Source organism: Mandrillus leucophaeus, unplaced genomic scaffold (assembly GCF_000951045.1).
Source record: "Mandrillus leucophaeus isolate KB7577 unplaced genomic scaffold, Mleu.le_1.0 Scaffold475, whole genome shotgun sequence".
NCBI lineage: Eukaryota > Metazoa > Chordata > Mammalia > Primates > Cercopithecidae > Mandrillus > Mandrillus leucophaeus.
The window spans coordinates 785,427-805,322 of NW_012105087.1; the positions used below are offsets into that span (position 1 = coordinate 785,427).

Consider the following 19,896-nt stretch of genomic DNA (forward strand, 5'->3'; position numbering starts at 1 on the left):
AAAAAAAAAAAAAATAAAGGGTGGTAAGAAGGAATTAGGAATTTTGTTTTTAAGGTACCTGCATGACCCATGAAGCATCATAGCATTACTTTAAGTTGATTTAGATTACTTGTAAGTATATATGGCAAGCAATAGGGTGAAAACAAAAACACCATTTTTCTTTTAAGAAATGGAATTCATATTGTAAGAGAGAAGAAAAAAATGAGATCATATAACATGTTCAATTATAGCCAGAGAAGGTAGAAAAAGAGTAAAAGACACAAAAGGAAACAATGAAGAAAGTAAAAAAATAGAAACAGTTACACATATGATACATATTTATCCAATGATATCAATAGTCACTTTAAATGTGAGTGGTCCAAGTACACCAATTAAAAGACAGAGACTGGCAGAATGGAAAATGAGGTCCAACTATATGTTGTCTACAACAAACCTACTTTAAATAAGAAGACACAGAGATATTAGAAGTGAAGAGATGGAGAAAGATATATCATACTCATCGTAATCAAAAGAAAAGTGGAGTAGCAGCCGGGTGCCGATGCTCACACTTGTAATCCCAGCACTTTGGGAGGCCGAGGCAGGTGGATCACTTGAGGTCAGAAGTTCAAGACCAGCCTGACCAACATGGTGAAATCCCATCTCTACTAAAAATACAAAATTGGCTGGCCGTGGTGATGCATGCCTTTAGTCACAGCTACTTGGGAGTCTGAGGCAAGAGAACCGCTTGAACCTGGGAGATGGATGTTGCAGTGAGCTGAGATTGCACCACTGTACTCCAGTCTGGGCAACAAGAGTGAAACTCAGTCAAAACAACAACAACAACAACAACAACAACAAAAACAAAAAAACTAGAGTAGCTACATTAATTTGAGATGGAGCTGACTTCAGAGGGAGGAAAATCATGGGGATAAAGACAGTCAATATATAATGATAAAGAGGTCATTTCTCTAAGAAGATATGACAATCATTAAATGATATGCACCTAACAACAGAGCATCTAAATATCAGGGGGAAAAGCTGATAGAACTTCAAGGACAAATAGACAGATTCGCTATTGCAGTGGGAGACTTCAGCATCAGTAATTGACAGATCCAGCAGGCAGGAAATCAATAAAGATAAAGTGAAACTGGACACTACCATCAGTTACCTGGATTCAACTGACTTTTTAGATTACTTCATCCAACAGGAGCGGAATACATATTCTTTTTAGGGTCACATGGAGTGTTCACCAAGATCTACCACATTCTGGCCCATAAAACACACTTCAACACATTTAATGGGATAGAAATCATACCAAATATGCCCTCGATTCAAATTGTAGAACTGAAGTAGAAATTAATAACAGAGAGCTGGAAAACCCCAAAACTGGAGATCAGACAACACACTTCTAATGACATATGGGTCAAGAAAAAGTCTCAGGGCAAATTACATATTTTGAGCTAAATGAAAACAAACATACAACTTATAAAAAATTTCTGGGTGCAGGAAAATTGGTGCTTAGAAACAAATTCATAGTATTCAATGCATATGGTAGCAAAGAAAAAAGATCTACAATCAATAATCTGAACTTACAGTTTAGGAAACTCTAAAAACAAGAACAAATTAAATCCAAAGTGAGTGGAAAGCAAGAAACAAGAAAAATCAGAGGAGAAATCAAGGAAATTGAAAATCAGAAATCAATAGAGAAAAATCAACAAAACCAAAACATAGTTCTTTAAAATAATCAATAAAATTGATAAACATCTAGCTGGTGAACCAAGAAACGATGAGAGAAGATACAAATTACAAATAACAAAAAGGAAAGAAGGTCCTCACTACTGATCTCATGGATATTAAAAGGATAACAGATGAAGATTATCAACAATTCTCTGCTCACAAATTTGATAACTTGATGAATTGGACCAAGTCCTTGAAAGACACAGTCTACCAAAACTCACACAAAGAGAAATAGATAACCTAAATAGATCTCTATTAATGAAACTGAAGCAATGACTAACAACCTTCCAGAACAAAGCACCAGATCTAGATGGTTTCACCACCAAACATCTAATGAATAAATGATTCCAATTATCTGTAGAAAATGGAAGCCGAGGGAACACGGCTTATGTCTGGTCTAGGAGGCACTTTATTCTAGTAGCAAAGCAAGACAAACGGTTTTAAACCAGGATATTGAACTAGCCTGCACTGCTGAGCAGCTCCTGAAACTCAGCCCTGGAAGAACTGGAGAAGCAAGAAGGAAACATGGCTCACGGGACCTGTGAAAAATGGTAAACCTCCCTTAGAGACCAAGGCGGTTTTGAACCGGTGTGTATGGAAGGTTGATGTTCACAGGTAGGTGAGAGAGAACGACATAGAGAAAAGTGTTTTTGGTTCTGCTTTTACTTCTGACTCCATTGCTGTGGGCTAACTGAGGCTCTTACCCCTTCAGGAGAAAGATTTGTCAGCGGCTTTTTTTTTTTTTTTTTTGAGACGGAGTCTTGCTCTGTGGCCAGGCTGGAGTGCAGTGGTGCAAACTCGGTTCACTGCAACCTCCACCTCCCGGGTTCCAGCAGTTCTCCTGCCTCAGCCTCCCGAGTAGCTGGGATTACAGGCGGGTGCTACCACGCCCGGCTAATTTTTTGTATTTTTAGTAGAGACAGGGTTTCAGCATGTTGGCCAGGATGGTCTGGATCTCCTGACCTTGTGATCCCCGCCTCAGCCTCTCAAGTATCTGGGATTACAGGCGGGTGCTACCACGCCCGGCTAATTTTTTGTATTTTTAGTAGAGACAGGGTTTCAGCATGTTGGCCAGGATGGTCTGGATCTCCTGACCTTGTGATCCCCGCCTCGGCCTCCCAAAGTGCTGGGATTACAGGCATGAGCCACCGCGCCAGGCTCTTAATCCGCCAATGTGGCAGCTGCGATGTGACACCTGGACCCATATAAGCTTCCCTGAGGAAAAGAGTAGATGAAAACAGGGGAGGACAAACGAGAATACCCGGGACGTTCCTTTTCCAGCTTTCCTCCCCAACCCTCCAGAGGTAATGATTTTCATGGCCTCCCCAGCACGATGCTTAAAGAGACGCATTAAAAAGAATCCCCTAGGCCGGGCGCAGTGGCGCACCCCTGTAATCCTAGCACTTTAGGGGGCCGAGGCGGGCGGATCACAAGGTCAGGAGATCCAGACCATCCTGGCTAACACGGTGAAACCCTGTCTCTACTAAAAATACAAAAAATTAGCCGGGCGTGTTGGCGGGCGCCTGTAGTCCCAGCTACTCCAGAGGCTGAGGCAGGAGACTCTAGCCTGGGCGACAGAGCGAGACTCCTTTAAAATAAAAAAAAGTTTAAAACTTTTAGGAAAAGCCCTAAGAACAGCTTTTATTAAAACTGTCTTCAAGAAAATAAAAGGTGTTGGGAAAAAATTGTTGCCTTAATGTTTTCTAAGCAAAGGCATGATCCATCAAGGAGAAATATACTTAGGTTTTTTTAAAGTTAATTTTTATGTTTTAATAATTCACTACAATCTTAAGAACTCAGAGAGAAATAGAGAGATCCCTTGTACCCCTTACTCAGTTTTCTCCAATGGTAACATCTCGGTAATATTTCCAAAATGGTAATATTTGCATATAATGCAAATGTATTGCAATGCCACAGTACCAGGAGATTGACATTGACATAAGCAAGGTAGAGAACATTTCCATCAACACCGGAATTCATCAAGTTGCCTTTTTTATAACCATGACCACGTCTATTCAGTGCTGCTCCTCCTTCCCTCCTTAACCCCTGGCAACTACTAATCTATTCTCCATTCCTGTAATTTATTCATTTCAACAATGTTACATAAATGAAATCCTACAACTAACCTTTGGGATTACGCTTTGTCCACTCAGCATAATTCAGTGAAGATTCATCCATGTCATTGTGGGTATCAATAGTTTGTTCCTTTTTTAAAAAAAAATCATTGAGGACTATTTAGTGCTATAGATATATACCGCAGTTTGTTTAACCATTCACCTCATGAAAGTCGTCTGTACATTGTTTCCCCAGTTTTGGTTATTAAAATAAAGCTGCTACAAACTTTAGTACATGGGTTTTGTGTGGACATGATTTCTATTTCTTTGCAATAAATGCAGGGAATGCAATTCCTAGGGGATATGGTAGTTGCACATACAGTTTTAAAATTAAAAACTATACAGATATCCTCCAGAGTGGGCTGTAACAGTTTACATTCCCACCATCAATGTATGAGTGATTCAACTTTCTCTGAATCCTTGACAGCACTTGATGTGGTCACACTTTTATTTTGGCCATACTGATAGGTATGTAGCAATTTCTCATTGTTTTAATTAGTAAATCACTAGTGGCTACTAATGTTCTGATTCAACATATGAATTTGGGGGGGCTGGGCACAATGCATCCCATAATAATGTGTATTCTGGTGTGGTTGGATGTTCTAAAATTGTCAATTTAAGTCCTGCTGGTTGATCATGCTGTTGGGTTCTTCTATATTCTTGTTGATTTTCTGTCTGGTTGTTGTATACATTGTTGAGAAAGGGGGACATTGAAGCATACAGCTATATTTGTGGATTAGTCTAGCTATCTGTTCAGTATTTTTCAGTTGTTGTTGCATAGACATTTATGACTTTTGTAGGGGGAGGAGTTGGTGGATTGGCCTTTTCATCATTTTCTAACATCCCTCTCTCTCTCTGATTAGTTTCTTTGTTCTGAAATATACTATATCTGGCATTAATATAGCCAGTCTTACTTTCCTTTGGCTAATGTCTGCATGATATATCTTTTTCCAGCCTTTTGATTTCTACTTGCCTGTATCATGTTTGAAGGTAATCTCTTCGTAGCCAGGATGTAGTTGGGTCATGTCCATTAACCTACTCTGCCAATCTCTGACTTGTAATTAGTGTACTTAGGCCATCAACATTTAATGCGATGATTGATATGGTAGGGCTTAAGTCTGCCACTTTGTTTTTTCTTTTCTGTTTGTTCTCTCTGGTTTCATTTTCTGGATATGCTTTCTTTTTCTTACTTGCTGTGGTGACTTGAACATCTTTGAGAATGGTGTTTTGCCTTATCCATTGTGTTTTTTAGTATATGTGTTTGTATAGCCCTCTTGGTTTTTCCAGGTATATATATTCATATGTCTGTGCATCTATATCTGACCACACAGTATACTGGTGTCATTGTTTCACCAGTTGAGTGAATGATAGACAAGTAACCTTCTATGTAGGTCTCTTTACCCTTCCAGTTTATAATTGTTTCCAACATTTTCTTTATGGAGAGTTAGAACCACATCAAATGGTGCTATGATTTTTTTTTTTTTTTTCCTGAAACTGTCAAGCATAGTTTAGAAAACACAAGAGGAGAAAGAAGGCCTATTTTGCCTGCCGTTTTTTAAAATTTTCTTTCTGATGTCCCAAGGTTCCTTCTTTAATCATTTCCTTTCTGTCTAGAGAACTCCCTTTAGCCTTTCTTTTAAGGTAGAACTGCTGGTCAGAGATTCCCTTAGCTTTTCTTAATCTGAAACTGTTTTGATTTTCCCCTTAATTCCTGAAAGATGTTTCCGCTGGAGAGAGGAGTCTGGGCTGACAATTGTTTTCTTTCACGGCTTGAAAAGCACTGGGCAACTTTTTTCTGCCTCCATGGTTCCTGATGAGAAATCCATCATCACCGGAATTGTTTTTCCTTTCTATGTAAGGTGTCACCTTTCTCTGTTGCTTTCCAGATATTTTCCTTGTCTTTTGTTTCCAACATTTTATTTTTTCACGTGTCTTGCCATAGATCTCTTTGGGTTTTATCCTATTTGGGGTTCTCACAGCTTCTTGAACCTGTAGGTTTATGTCTCTTGACAAATTTGGGAAGCTTTCAGCCGTTTACTTCCTTTGAGTATGTTTTCAGCCTTGTCCTCTTTCTCTTCCCCTTCCAGACATAGATAACAACATGAAAGTGAGACCTTTTGAGGTGGTTTCACAGGTCCCTGAGATTCAGTTCACTTTCTCACCCAGTCTATTTTTTTTCCCTGTTAAGATTGTGTAATTTCTATTTTTTTCATCTGCAGTATATGAATTTCTTTGCTCTGCACCATCCATTCTGCTGCTGAGCCTATCTGCCGGAATGTTTTATTTTAGCTGTTGTATTTTTACTTCTAATACTTCTATTTGGTTCTCCTTTATGTCTTGCATTTATTTGCTAAGTCTTTCTACTCATCCATTTGTTTCAAGTGTGCTCATAATTACTCATTAAATCATTTTCATCAGGCTTGCTTGCTTTAAAGTGTTTATCAGACAATCCCAATACCTCTGTCATTTCATTACCAGTGTGTGTTGGCTGTCTGTTTTCATTCAGTATGAGATTTTCCTAGTTCTTGGTATGATAAATGATTTTCAATTGAAACTTGGACTTTTGGGTATTATGTTATCAGAGTTTTGATTTTATTGAAACCTTCTGTTTTAACTTCCTTTTTTTGAGTCTGTTTCTGCAGGGGAAGGGGAGTGCTGCCATCTCATTGTAGCCAGGTGTGTGCAGAAATCCCAGTTTCTCACCTGATGGACCTCTGTTGACACCCTGAGTGGAGGAGCTGCTAAGGTAGGAGAGGGAGTTCCAGCAGCCCACTCCTCCTCCACTGCTACCTCCCTGGCTGGGTGGGTAGGAGTGCTTCATTACTGCTTTCCATGTGGCCTCCAGTGACACCACAGGACACAGGCAGCTTGTTACTGCTGAGTGGTGATGAAAGTCCTGACTCTCCACTAGGACTCCTCTGACACCAGCCTAGCAGACAGAGGAAGAGGCGCCTCATGACCACCTAATGAAGTCTAGGCTCCAAATGTGGTTTCTACTGACAGGGAGGTAAACATATTGTCACCTGGCAGGGATGATGATGACAGCTCCAGCTTCCTTCTCTAACATCTGTCATTGAAATTGTTTTTCCCCCCTAGGTAAGATGTCATCTTTCTCTGTTGCTTTTGAGATATTTTCTCTGCCTTTAGTTTCCAGCATTTTAGTCATTGTGTGTCTCATGATAAAGAAAATGCTGGAACCTAAAGAACCCCCGGGCAAGGTGGGGGTTTAGGGTATGTCATTATACCTGTGCAAGTGTGAAACCCAAAGCCCCTCACTGGGATTTTGCTGGCTTTTATGTTGATGCAGCCACAGCTTTTTTTCCATGGTGCTTGACCTGAAGAATAGGATGATCATATATAAGTGTCTTGTCTTGCTAGACTGCCCCTTTGCTGATCCTTTGCCTAGAGAGAGCAGGATTGTATTGGGGGTTGTTGGATCTGTAGTCATTGGTATTTCTGGGTTGCCATCTCCTTTGACTCTACATCTAGGATGTATGGCGGAGGGGGCATGGAGGAATCCTGGGAACTCATCTCCTGGCTTTCTGTGGGTCTTGAGGAAGCCAGATGGCCTCCTATCTTCTCTTCGACTTTCAGTCTTCCTATGTTTGTTTTATATACAATGCCCAAGGTTTTTAGATGTAATGAGCAGGAAGAATAGGGCAACGTTCATCTATTCCGCCTTCGCAGTGTACGCCTTTGATATCCTTGTCTTACCTTATTGATTTGGGTAGGATAGTCATGTGAAATATCAGTGGTGAGTATGGTCTTCCTTGCTTAGTTCCCAGTCCTAGAGGAAAAGCATGCAGTCTTTCATCTTGAGGTAGGATGTTAACTGTGAATTTTTTGTACGTGGTCTTTATCGAGCTGACGAAGTCCTGTATTCCTATGTTTCTGATAGCTGTAAAACATTTTCTTTCTTCCCTTCTTTCTTTTCTTCTTTCTATTTTTCTTATTTCTTTTTTTGTTTGCTTTGTTTTTCTGAGACGGAGTCTTGCTCTGTCACCCAGGTTGGAGTGCAGTGGCGTGATCTCGGTTCACTGCAACTTACACCTCCTGGGTTCAAGCAATTCTCTGCTTCAGCCTCTGAGTAGCTGGGATAACAGGCGCCTGCCACCACGCCCAGCTAATTTTTGTATTGTTAGTAGAGACGGGGTTTCACCATGTTGGCTAGGCTGGTCTCAAACTGTTGATCCCGGGTGATCCGCCCACCTCGGCCTCCCAAAGTTCTGTGATCACAGGCATGAGCCAAAGCGCCTGGCCTCCCTTCTTTATTTCCATCATGAATAGATGTTGAATTTGTCAAATTATTTTTCTTCATTGACTGATACATTTTTTTGTGGTCTGGTTTTGGAGTTGGGGTAATCATAGCTTCATAGAAATAGTTGAGAGGTGTTCCTTCATCTTCTGTTTTCTGGAAGAGATTGTATCCGCCTAAAAAAAGAAAAAGAATTGATGTTAATTTTTCTTCAACCATTTGTTAGAATTCTCCAGTGAAACCATCTGGACCTGGAGCTTTCTTTTCTGGAAATTTTAAAATAAGGAATCCAATTATTTTCATAGTTACAGAGCTACTCAGATGACCTGTTTTTCTTTAGCTGATATTTATGACAGATTTGTCCAATTCATCTGGGTTGTCAAATATATGTGTGTACAGAATTTTAAATAGATTTTCCCTTATTATCATCCCTTTGATATCTGCAGAGTCTGTATGAGTGTAGTCTCTGTTTCGTCCTGATGTTCATAAGTTGTGACTTCTCGTTTTCTTTGTCAAGTTTATTGATCTTTTCAAAGAGACAGCTTTATTTTCACTGGTTTCCCCTTTCGTTTTTTTCTGTTTTCAATGCCATTGATTTCTGCTGTTATCTTTATTATTTCCTTCCATTTGCTTTAGGATTTTTCTTTTTCTTTTTTTTTTTTTTTTAGATTCAGTCTCATTCCTATGGTGAGGCTGGAGTGCAGTGGTGTGATCTCAGCTCACTGCAACCGCCACCTCCCGGGTTCAAGCGATTCTCCTTACTCAGCCTCCTGAATAGCTGGGATTACAGGCGGGTGCTACCACACCCAGCTAATTTTTTTGTAGAGACAGGGTTTTGCCTTGTTAGCCAGGCTGGTCTCGAACTCCTCACCTCAGGTGATCCACCCACCTTGGCCTCCCAAAGTGCTTGTATTACAGGCATGAGCCACCGAGCCCGGCCTGCTTTAGGTTTCTTTTGCTTGCCTTTTTCTTGTTTCTTGAGGGGGGAACTTAAGAAGAATGAATATTCGAGACGTCCCCTCTTTTCTTTTATCCCTTTTTAAAACTTTTGTATGTAATTATTGTAGGAAGTTAGGCTTGGGCCTGCAGACTATGGAAGGACAGAATATACTAGGCCGCTGCTTTAATAGCCGGTGACTGCTTGTCGCCCACCTTCTCTCCCCCACCTTAGCTGCCTTGTCCGAACCAAAGAGTTTAGTCTAGAATGAACATTTACTAGCCTGCAAAATAGTTCACTACATCTATTCTTATCAGCTTGCCTGACTGCCTAGGTAGTAAGTCAAATACTTGAAAAGCCCCTGAGCTGACCATGATTGCAATGCATTATGGAATGCAACAAAATGCAGGGAGACAACCCTAAAAACAAAACAAAACAAAACAAAAAAATCCTAAAAGTCCCAACCCAAGATCCAATAGGCAACATCGGAATATTTTGACCCCATAGTACTCAACCTATGAGGAACCGGGGGAGGCACTTGCACACTAGGGGATAAATTGCTTGTTGTAAGCGTACTGGGTCTGTCTGCCTCCCAGACACCCGATCTTGCAAGACTGTTATTAAAAGTCTCACTTCTGCTGTTTTCTGGGTCTCTGAGTCCATTCTTTGGGTTCGGACGGGTTCGTTTATTTCTCACAATTATTTCTAGGCAGGCCTTGTGTAGTGGGTGGCTCATGCTTGTAATCCCAGCACTTTGGTAGGTTGAGGCTGGAGGATCATCTGAGGTCAGGAGTTCGAGACCAGCCTGGCTAACATGGTGAAACCCTGTCTCTACTAAAAATACAAAAATTAGCCGAGCACGGTGGCGCGGGCCTGTAGTCCCAGCTACTCGGGAGGCTGAGACAGGAGAATCACTTGAACCCAAGAGGCGGAGGTTGCAGTGAGCCGAGATTGCGCCACTGCACTCCAGCCTGGGTGACAGTGCAAGACTTCGTTTCAAAATAATAATAATGATGATGATGATGATGATGATGATGGCATGACCTAAAGTTATGCAAACATTTGCCTTACATAAAATTTCAAGTTTTCAAAGTTGTTAGCTGGGTGGACGGCATGGCTTTACTTCCTATTTCTTGGTATTTCCTAATCTTGTTGAAAAAAAAGTTTTTCTTTTTCTCAAAGGCTGATTTCAGTGAAAGCCCATCTGCAGAATGTTATAAATTTAAATTATAAAATAACTACAAGTGCCATTGACACGTTGGTTGTTTTAGCAAGTGACCTAAGGCCACCTCTCGGATCAGCTGGGGACTGCCTTCCAAGACTGCGCGTCTGCACCGCGTGCCGGGGCCTGGAAGTCACACTCGGGGGTAGAGCGGCAGCGCGAGGCTCGCAATACTAAGCGCGGGGTCGCCCCCGGCCCCCGAGGGGGTGTGTCTTCTGCCTCTTTAACCTGGCAGGGGCAGTTCAAGTAGCCGGGGAAATCAGTGATTTGCAGGGTCAAGGGCTGGTGCTTTGAAAGAGAGGCGATTTCCCGGAGAGAGAGCTTTCCCGGTCTCCGCTGCACTGGGTGCATCCCCTCGGTTACTCCTTTTCTTGGCCCGCGCGAATGCGTTGTGCGGTAGAGGCGGCAGAGTACCTTTAAGGCCCTCCTGCATCTGCGCCTGCGCCTTGGGCTCTCCTGAACGCAGAGCAGGGCCCTGAGGAGACAGCGGGCAGCAGGCTAGGGGCTGGGCGGCGGTTGAGACAGCGGCTGTATTGGGGGCTAGGTGACGGTCGCGAGGCTGCCTGAGCTTCTGAGTGAGCTCGGAGCTTTGGGGAACGCGTGAGGGGCGACCTGCGGCGCCAGGAGCGGGCAGAGGCGCGGCGGCGCGGCTGCAGTCTGGATGGGAAGTTACGGCTTACAGCGAAGTCCACCCAGCGTTTCCGAGGTGAGGGCGCCGCGCCTGGCCGGGCGGGCGGTGAGTCTGGGACCGCGGGTGCACAGCTGGGTCGAGCTGCGGCTGTCCCAAGTTTTGCTGCGAGCGGCGGCGGAGGAGCGGCGGGGGGGGATGGGGAGGCGTGTGCTGCGGCGCCGCCTGGGCCTAAGTTCCCTGCGCTCGATTCCTCGCCTGTCACTGCCGCCCGCACCCCACCTCTCGTGGGCGCCGGGGCAGAAACTCGCTAGTGGGTGTTCTGTGGCATCCCAGGGGGTGGAGGGACGGAGCAGCTTCGGGGGCATGTCCTCGTATATCCTGTGGCGGACACTGACCCCGCATCCCACCCTTGAGGCCAGAAATCGGTTCCCTCTGGGGACCTGAGAGGCGAGAGCGCTCGCGTCCCTGACTTGCAAAGTTGGGGTCTTTAGTGGCCTCCGGGATTTTGCTCCTGTTGGTGTCTCCAGGCTGGTGATGGGCAAGCCAGGTGTGCCAGGTCCAGGATGCACGTGAGGAGCGTTTGTAGCCATCACTGAATCACCTCATGACTAGCGGGGCAAGCCTCAAATTAACCGCAGGATTTCCAGTAGGCTGGACTGTGGGGTTGGTGTTTGCACTCCAAAGAGTTGCTGTGATTTCCCTGTGTGTGTGTCTCTCTTTCTGGCTTCTTAGATCATCTCATTTGCCGTCCTTTCACCGAAGAGTTAACCAAGACGTTTGGCGTGGTTTCCTCGCTTTCCTCCTATCTTTTGCTGCTAGAGCTGCTTTGGAAAAGAAGTCTTTTCTTGCAGTGGTATCTTTTCTTTGGGTTCCAGTGTTGTTCATCCTTTCTTTGCCGAAAGAATGAATCCCAGTGCTGCAGGAAGTTAAAGAAAAGATCTGCTGGTAGTGCTTTGCCTTTGTTCTGAGCTGATATGCTTTAGTAGTTTTCTTTCTGTTTTTAAATTTTATTAGTAAAATTTCACCAGTGAACCAGAAGCTCTTTTTTTCTATTGTGAAATGCTAGCTTTAAGATTTCTGAGAACTTTGTGTCAAAGAAATCTTTGACAAGTTACTGAAGTATACAGAAGAGGTTCACAATTTTAAATGTGCAGGTGGTCCGGGTGCAGTAGATCACACCTGTAATCCCAGCACTTTGGGACGCCAAACTGGGCGGATCACTTGAGCCCAGGATTTCCAGACCAGCCTGGGCAACGTGGCAAAACCCTATCTCTACTAAAAATACAAAAGTTAGCTGTGTGTGGTGGTGTGTGCCTGTAGTCCCAGCTACCCGGTAGGCTGAGGTGGGAGGACCGCCAGAGCCACAGCCCGGGAGGTTGAGGTTGCCGTGAGCCGTGATCATGGCAGTGCACTCCGGCCTGGATGGCAGAGTGAGACCCTGTCTCAAAAAAAAAAAAACAAAAACAAAAACCAAAAACCCAACCGGTAATGAATTTTTACCAAGTGAACCCCCACAGATCAAGAAATAGAACATTACTAGACTGGGGTATATTTGTAGGAGTGGCATTGTTGGTTTTAGAGGTACATGAATGATAAAACTTTAGTATTACAGATTGTTGAACGTTTTCCCAAAGTGGTTGTACCATTTAGCAGGGATATTCTGGTTACCCCACATCCTTGCTGATGCCTGTCAGTTAAAAATTATTTTGTTATTCTAGTAGAGGAGCAGTAATATATCAGCGTGGTTTCATTTTGCATTTTCCTGGTATTGAGATTATCTTTTATTGCCATGTGAAGTGCCTGTTAAATCTTTTTATCCAGTTTTCATTGATATGCTTGTTTTTCTGTTGATTTGTAATACTTTAATCTGGATATGTGTCCTTTCTAGGATGTATATGTATTGCATTTCCCTTTTTTAAATCTGTAGCTTGCTTTTTCACCCTTTTAATGGTGTTTATTCATGAATGGAGATTCTCCTAACCTTTTTTTTTTTTTCTTTTTGAGATAGGGTCTCACTCTGTTGCCCAGGCTGGAGTGCAGTGGCACAATCACAGCTCACCACAACCTTGACCTCCCAAGGCTCAGGTGATCCTCCTGCCTCAGCCGCCAAGTAGCTGGGACCTACAGGGGAGCACCACCACACTCAGAAGCTCTTTTTTTCTATTCTGAAATGCTAGCTTTAAGATTTCTGAGAACTTTGTGTCAAAGAAATCTTTGAAAAGTTACTGCAGTATACATTCAGCTCTTTTCTGTATTTTTAGTACAGATGGGGTTTTGCCACATTGCATAGGCTGGTCTGGAATTCCTGGGCTCAAGTGATACACCTGCCTTGGCCTCCCAAAGTGCTGGGATTACAGGCATGAGCCACTGCACCAGCCTGAGATTCTTAATTTTAATGAAATTATACTTTATCAATCTCTTCCTTTATGGTTACTGCTTTTTGTGTTCTGCTTAAGAAGTCAATGCCTAACTTAAGAGTATGAATACATTTTTCTGTGTTAACCTTATAGCAATTTTATTTTAGTTTTTGTATTTTTTTTTTTCATACAGGGCCTCACTCTGTTGCCCAGGCTAGAGTGCCATGGCAGGATCTCAGCTCACTGCAACCTCCACCTCCTGGCCCAAGCGATCCTCCCACCTCAGCCTCCTGAGTAGCTGTGACTATAGGTGTGTGCCATCTTGCCTGACTAATTTTCATATTTTTTGTAGAGATGGGGATTCAACATGTTTCCCAGGTTGGTCTCAAACTCTTGGGCTCAAGTAATCTGCCCGCTTCAGCCTCCCAGAGTGCTGGGATTACAGGCGTGAGCCACCCCACCCGGCTATGATTCACTTTTTACTACATGGATGTGTCTGCTCGATCCAGCACCATTTATTGAAAAGACCATCCTTTTCCTTCTGCACCGTGTGGCACTTTTTTTCATAAATCGAATGACTGTATGGTCATCTGATTTATGAAATTAGTGTGGGTGTATTTCTGTTTCTGGACCAACCTGGGCATCATAGTGAGATCCCATCTCTACAAAAAATAAAAATAATAAATGAATAAAATTTTAAAAATAAGTGTGTAGAGCAGATGGAGTCACAGGTGATAATTTATAAATGATTGTCAGTTTCTTGGCTACATATGGGAGTTGGTAATTCAGATGTGTTGGGCGTTCAGGCAAAATGTATTAAGTGAATTATATGGTGTTCAGAATGATTGCTAGATGTTCATTGTGACTTGAATTAGATGTTATTTGAGCCCCCACAGAGCTACAGTTTTGACTCTTTTATTTATTTGTCTTTTTAAAATTTTTACAATCTTCTTGTCAAGGCAGTAACTTTTTTATACTTAATTGTTCTTAGGTATTTAATTACCAGGAAAACTATGGATCGTACCTAAATAAGTGTTAAGCCATTTAAAGGGCTGACGTGATGTGATGTGAGCAATAGTATTCTACATAAGAGTTTTTCGACTACATTGAATAATTTTTTTTTTTTTCTTGAGACAGTGTCTTGCTCTGTCGCCCAGGCTGGAGTGCAGTGGTATGATCATGGCTCTCTGCAGCCTTGACCTCTCAGGCTCAAGCAGTCCTCCCACCTCAGCCTCCTTAGTATTCTTTATTGCATTAGGCTTAAATTTAATGCATCTTAAGGTTTTATTGCAAAGTCTTGCCTTGTTTCCTTTTTAAGATGATACAATTTATAACATGCAAGTTTGCTGTCTGTCCCCTCCCTTTATGTACATATAAGATGAGCAAACATGTGACCATGAAACAGATGGTCATATAATTGGTTCAGAGGTTGTGAGTGCAGTAACCCAAGAGTGTCTTATCTGAAATACCACCAGGAATGCCTGGACACAGTAGACAAAGGGGTTCAACCGGACGCCTTAGGACACATGCTTCCAAAAACAAAGTAGCCAGAAAGAAACCAGAATAACAGACCATCAGAGCCAGAGGAACATTTGGAGGTAATTCAGTACCTCCTTCTTTTCAACCTACAGGGGAGATAGTGGAACAGAAGCAGGGATGGGCCTGCCTGCTGTGCCCACAATTCATTGGAGATTGTTGTGGTGAAGAATTTCATTTATGATGAAGGAGAAATAAACCCCTGTCAGCTTAAATTCAGGCAGGTTTATTGAAAAGCTGAAGCAGCATCTTGCAGAAGCAAAGCATGGCTGAGGCTTGTGGGCTCTGTCTGGGAAAATGAGCAGCTGACAGTGGCTGATGCTGCCCCTGACTCTGGGGCCATGTGGTCTGTTGTTTCCTGAGAGCATCTCTTCTCTTCTCTTGCATCTTCCCTCAGCCTGGCAGTCTCTGTATACTCTTCAACACATAATTGAGCAAGGCTGTGCCAGCCCCAGTGCCACCCAGCACTTTAGGTCAAATTAGAAAGGCGTGAAATAAACTGGCCCGTTATAATACAGCTGTTGGAACAACAGTTGAAAGTAACAGTATCTTGACTCCTGGTTGAGTGCTTTATGCTGAACTTCCTTTTCTGAAAACGAGCACAGACTTTGGGATATTAGTGTCACCTAGCATTATTAGCTAGTATTCTCCTTTTGTTTCCCCATAACATCCCCTCCTCCTGCCCACAGATCCACTCTCCACTCATTTCCATCCTGTCTTACGCTCTAGAAGGGACTCAGGGCTTGTCCCTTCTAGAATGCATCCCTGGCTCCCCTGCGTGCACACTTCTAGTTAGGTTTAGCAATGGGGGGCTAGAAGTGAGAGGAAGGTGAGGTCCGTATTTCTTCCTTCTCCCTCCCTGCTCCGGCACTGAGTATCTGGCAATAGCTGCGTCTGTCTATTACTTCAGTGGCCACTCTTCCACAGCCCCAATTCTCAGTGGGTCCCATAGCATTATTTATCTTTGCTCCTTTAGCTCCCACCAAGGAAGATCCAGAGATATTCTCCTCACCAAGGCATTAAGAAATGCATGGGTGAGGGAAACAGGAGCGTGCATGTAAAGGTCCTGTGGCGCCTCTCCTCTGCAGGCCGGAGGTCATGGCGGGAGATGCTACATGGATTTGCCCTCCCTGCTGTCAGAACAACAGAGTTCTGGAAGAATAGAGGACAGGCTGTGGGACTCAGCCCTCTAGAGACAAGGCAGGAGGGATTTCCTTGAGAGGCAGGGACATGTGGTGGTTACTAATCATTGTGAGGTGTCTGGGAGTGTAATCAATGGGAAATCTACTAAGAAATCAACTTATGTAATAATTAGAAAAGCTCTAGTTCTGAGGACAGAGACCTGATGGAGTCACCATAGTGGGAATTTATGACCTGGCATCCAGTTCAGATACCTGGAGCTTCTTGACTTGGGGGAGATTGGATCCCTTGGGGAACAGTGAAGCCTTCAATGCTGCCACAAGTGTATGCTGTAAATCTTCCTTCAGGCCTTCCCCAGAAGGACCTGAAGCCACTTATGTGGGTGACTGAGGAAAAGGAAATACCCAGAGCTTCAGTGGCTTGTTGGATTCTGGCTCTGAAGAATACTAGCCTAAGGGCACCTGTGGGGCCATGAAAATTCACTACTTGCATCTCCAGCTGCAGGAGGCCTAACGAATCAACAGCCCCAGCTGCTACACTCTGAATTGAGGACTTGATGACATTTCCCCCGGATCTGTACTAGCCCATGAGGAGGAAACCCTCATATCAAGTCCTCCCAACAGAACATCCATGATGACTCATGAGGATGTCGAAGCTGTTTTCCTGTGGTGACTGTGACTTACTTTCTTCAAAGTCTGTTTTGTTTGTGCACATTCAGTGATTTATATAAAATAAGAGAATAAATGCCTAGACCCCCATGAGTCTATCTTTTACTAATAAACTCTAGTTCTGAGGACAGAAGCTTGATGGAGTCAGTATAGTGGGAATTTATAACCTGGCTTCCAGTTCAGAAACCTGGAGCTTCTTGACTGAGAGGACATCGGGTCCCTTTTGGGAAGAAAGAAGCCTTTAATGTTGTCACAAGTGTATCCTGTAAATCTTCCTCTAGACCTTCCCAGAGGGACCTGATATATGACTGATGATACGGTGACCCCAAATTCAGGGTGTTCTTATCTACTCTCAAGAATGCAATATCTTATTCCTCTGGATTCAACCTAGTGCCAATATTTGTGTATAGCTATGCACCTTAATAGACCATAGCTAATTAGCTGAGGAATGGTAGACCCAATTCAGCCTTACAGGCATCCCTCTCCCACCGTTTCATTCTTGTCCCCACTCCAAAGTCTTCTCCATTTTATTTGTATTAATTTTCTACTGCTGCATACTAAATTACTGCAAGCTTTAGAGGCTTAAAATAACAGCAGTTTACTTTCTTGCAGTGTCCACAGATCAGAAGTTCAGGCCTGGATTAGCTGGGTCTTCTCAGGGCCTCACAGGCCGAAATTAGACTGGGTTTCTTTCTGGGAGTTCTGGGGAAGAACTTCCTCTCAAGTTTCCTCATGTCAGCTGAATTCAGTTCCTTGTGACTGTAGGACTGAGATCTCTGTTTTCTTGCTGGCTGTCAGCCAGGGGCTTCTCACTCCTCCTAGAGGCCTCCCATGTTCCCACTGCATGCTTTCTCCAGCCAGCAGAGGAGAATCGCCCTGCATGGAAACCCTCCTCCTGCACTTCACATCTCTCCAGGAAGACCTCAGTCCCTCCAAGGAACTCACCTTCATTAGGTCAAGCTCATAAGATAATCTCTCTATCTTAGATTTGACTGATTTGCAATCCTGATTACATCTGCTAACTTGTTTTTGCCATAAATTGTAACCCAGTCACAGGAGTGAGATCTCATCTCTGGCTTTGTCTACACTCAGGAAGAAGTGATTATATGAGAACAAAGATCACTGGGGGTCATCCTAGGATTCTGTCTACCATAATATTATAAAGACACAGTAATTAAAAGAGTATAACAGATTTCTGCTTGTTTCTGCTGGAATAAATCATATCAGACTAATCCTGCCTCCATAAACAACCATAAAATTATTTTCAGACAGTGGACAACAGATAGTACAACAGGAAACTTAAGGGGGAAGCCCCATGATTTCCTAGCTGTTTGGGGAGAATTTCTCAGCAGCTGCATAGTGGGCTAGAGTCCACTCAGAGCAGGGCAGCCCCACTGAGCTGAGAAGGCAGAGATCAGAGTTCAAGGCCACTGAAGAAATTACAATCTGCAGGGCAGGGCACCAGTGAGGAGACAGCTGTTCAGAGGGGCAGCTCTCGATGTCCATGTGGGTTCCATGTGCATACTTACCAAGGACTGGACTGTACCTGCACAAGGAAAAGGCTAACAGATTTAATAGAGGGGTGGCTGCTATAAAATTGAGTTTGGACCAGAAATATTTGGCAGCAATAAGGTGTGTGGGGTGATGGCCCCTGAAATTAAAATGGTGTATGTATGAGATGGAAAGGGGGGCAAAGCTGTGGGAAGCGGTGGAGGGGAAGGAACAAAGGAGGTCGGTACTGGGAACACTGAAGGTGGGAGGCCATTTCATAACACTGCTTGTTGATGAAACTGCCGTGGACACCTTCTTTGCCCATCAGCAGGTCTAGTGTCTTGGCAATCACCGTGACAATGACATTGAAGGTGGGGGCTCCACTGATGCTCTTCATATGAAGAGTCAATTCCCCATCCTGCAGCAGTGAGTCCGGGACCACAGTACATTTCTAGCCCCCAGTGTCAGCCCATTCACAAAAAAGCTTGAGCAGTCTTTGCCAACCAGGACACCAACCTCAGCTGGCATGATGTTGACGAAGGTTTTCCCTTGGATGGCGGCCCAGATGGAGGGCGAGTCCTTGTTGCCCACAATGGCTGCATCCTAACAGGTCCTGTCTGCCACGAGGCTGGAGATAGAGGCATCCACCTGGCTGTTGCATTGCTGCAGGGGCTTCTCTGGTGGCTGCTGCTGGGGCCTCCTGGGCTGGCGGGCGGGGGAGGCGGAGAGCTCGGGGGAGGCGGAGAGCTCAGGGCAGGCGCTGCCCTCCTCACCAAGGCTCTGCTAGCTGTGCAGCAGCCCTCGCACCGCCACTTCCTGCTCCTCCCCCCCGCCCCGCTAGATTTTTATTTGCAAAGGACGGTAGGGGCGGGGCCTACTCCCCATTCCCTCCCTCCCCCACTCGCCAGCCCAGACACCGAACTTTGCAAATGCAATTTTAAAAATCCCTCCCCCTATTGCAAAATTTGCAGAGTTCGATGGAAAGCAATGTAGAAAGATGGGGGGTGGCGGGAGAGAGGTGAAGGGTAGGGTTTGCTCCAATTTGCATTGAATATAAACCAGACTTTGCTATCGGGGCACGGAGTGAGCCAGAAGGAAGGAAGGGAAGAGAAGGGAGGAAGAATTAGCAAGCCGCAAATTTAGCAAATTAAGGAGAGTTCGGGGAGTCCAGGGTTAAACGGGATGACTCCTCCTTCCCCCACCTCCGCCGAAGGGAAGGACCGGCGGGCGGCGGCGCGTGTGCCCGCGCCTGCGCCTGCGCCAAGGCCGGGAGGGAGAGCGCATGGGGCGGTCCCGGCCGGAGCCGGCTGCACGGGAGCGCGCCCGACCCGACCCATGTGGACCCTCCGGGAAAGGAAGGCGGGCTGGGGACGTGTCTCCCGCCTGGCGGAAAGGGCGGGGGCGAAGCCGTGCACGCTGCCGCCTCACCACCCTTGATTTTACTTATTCAATAGGAAAGCAAAGGGAGTTTGGCCAAATACCCTAGTCGCTCTCATAGCTGAAGGCACCCACCGGGGCCACTTCGGTCCCCAGAGTCTTCCCGGGTAGTGCAGGTTAGGTTCACCAGGGCCCATTCTCAGTCCAGAGGATTGTCCCTTCTCTGGATCGGCTCTAGCCCAGGGCCTTATCCCATATCCCAGCCGCGCCCGCCCCAGGCAGGCAATGTCTGGATCACCGGCCGTGCCCCTTGGCCTGAGTCTGCAGAGGTCACTGAGCGCGGACACCCGCGGGGCTTAACAGGCGGGGCTATTTTTCGAGGCGGAAGAATACTCAAGTTGCAAGAGTGGCAACTTTTTCAAGAAGGGGAAAGTCCCACTTCGGGCCCTTTG

The 19,896-nt window shown here is 44.7% G+C and overlaps 2 pseudogenes across 1 annotated transcript in view; both read right to left on the reverse strand.

Annotated features, from left to right (window-relative positions):
- The window catches only part of LOC105550294, a 931,651-nt pseudogene that overhangs the window by 783,642 nt on the left and 128,113 nt on the right, over positions 1-19,896 (reverse strand). The gene's annotated exons all lie outside the window — the stretch shown is intronic.
- LOC105550302 lies at positions 18,234-19,404 on the reverse strand (annotated as a pseudogene).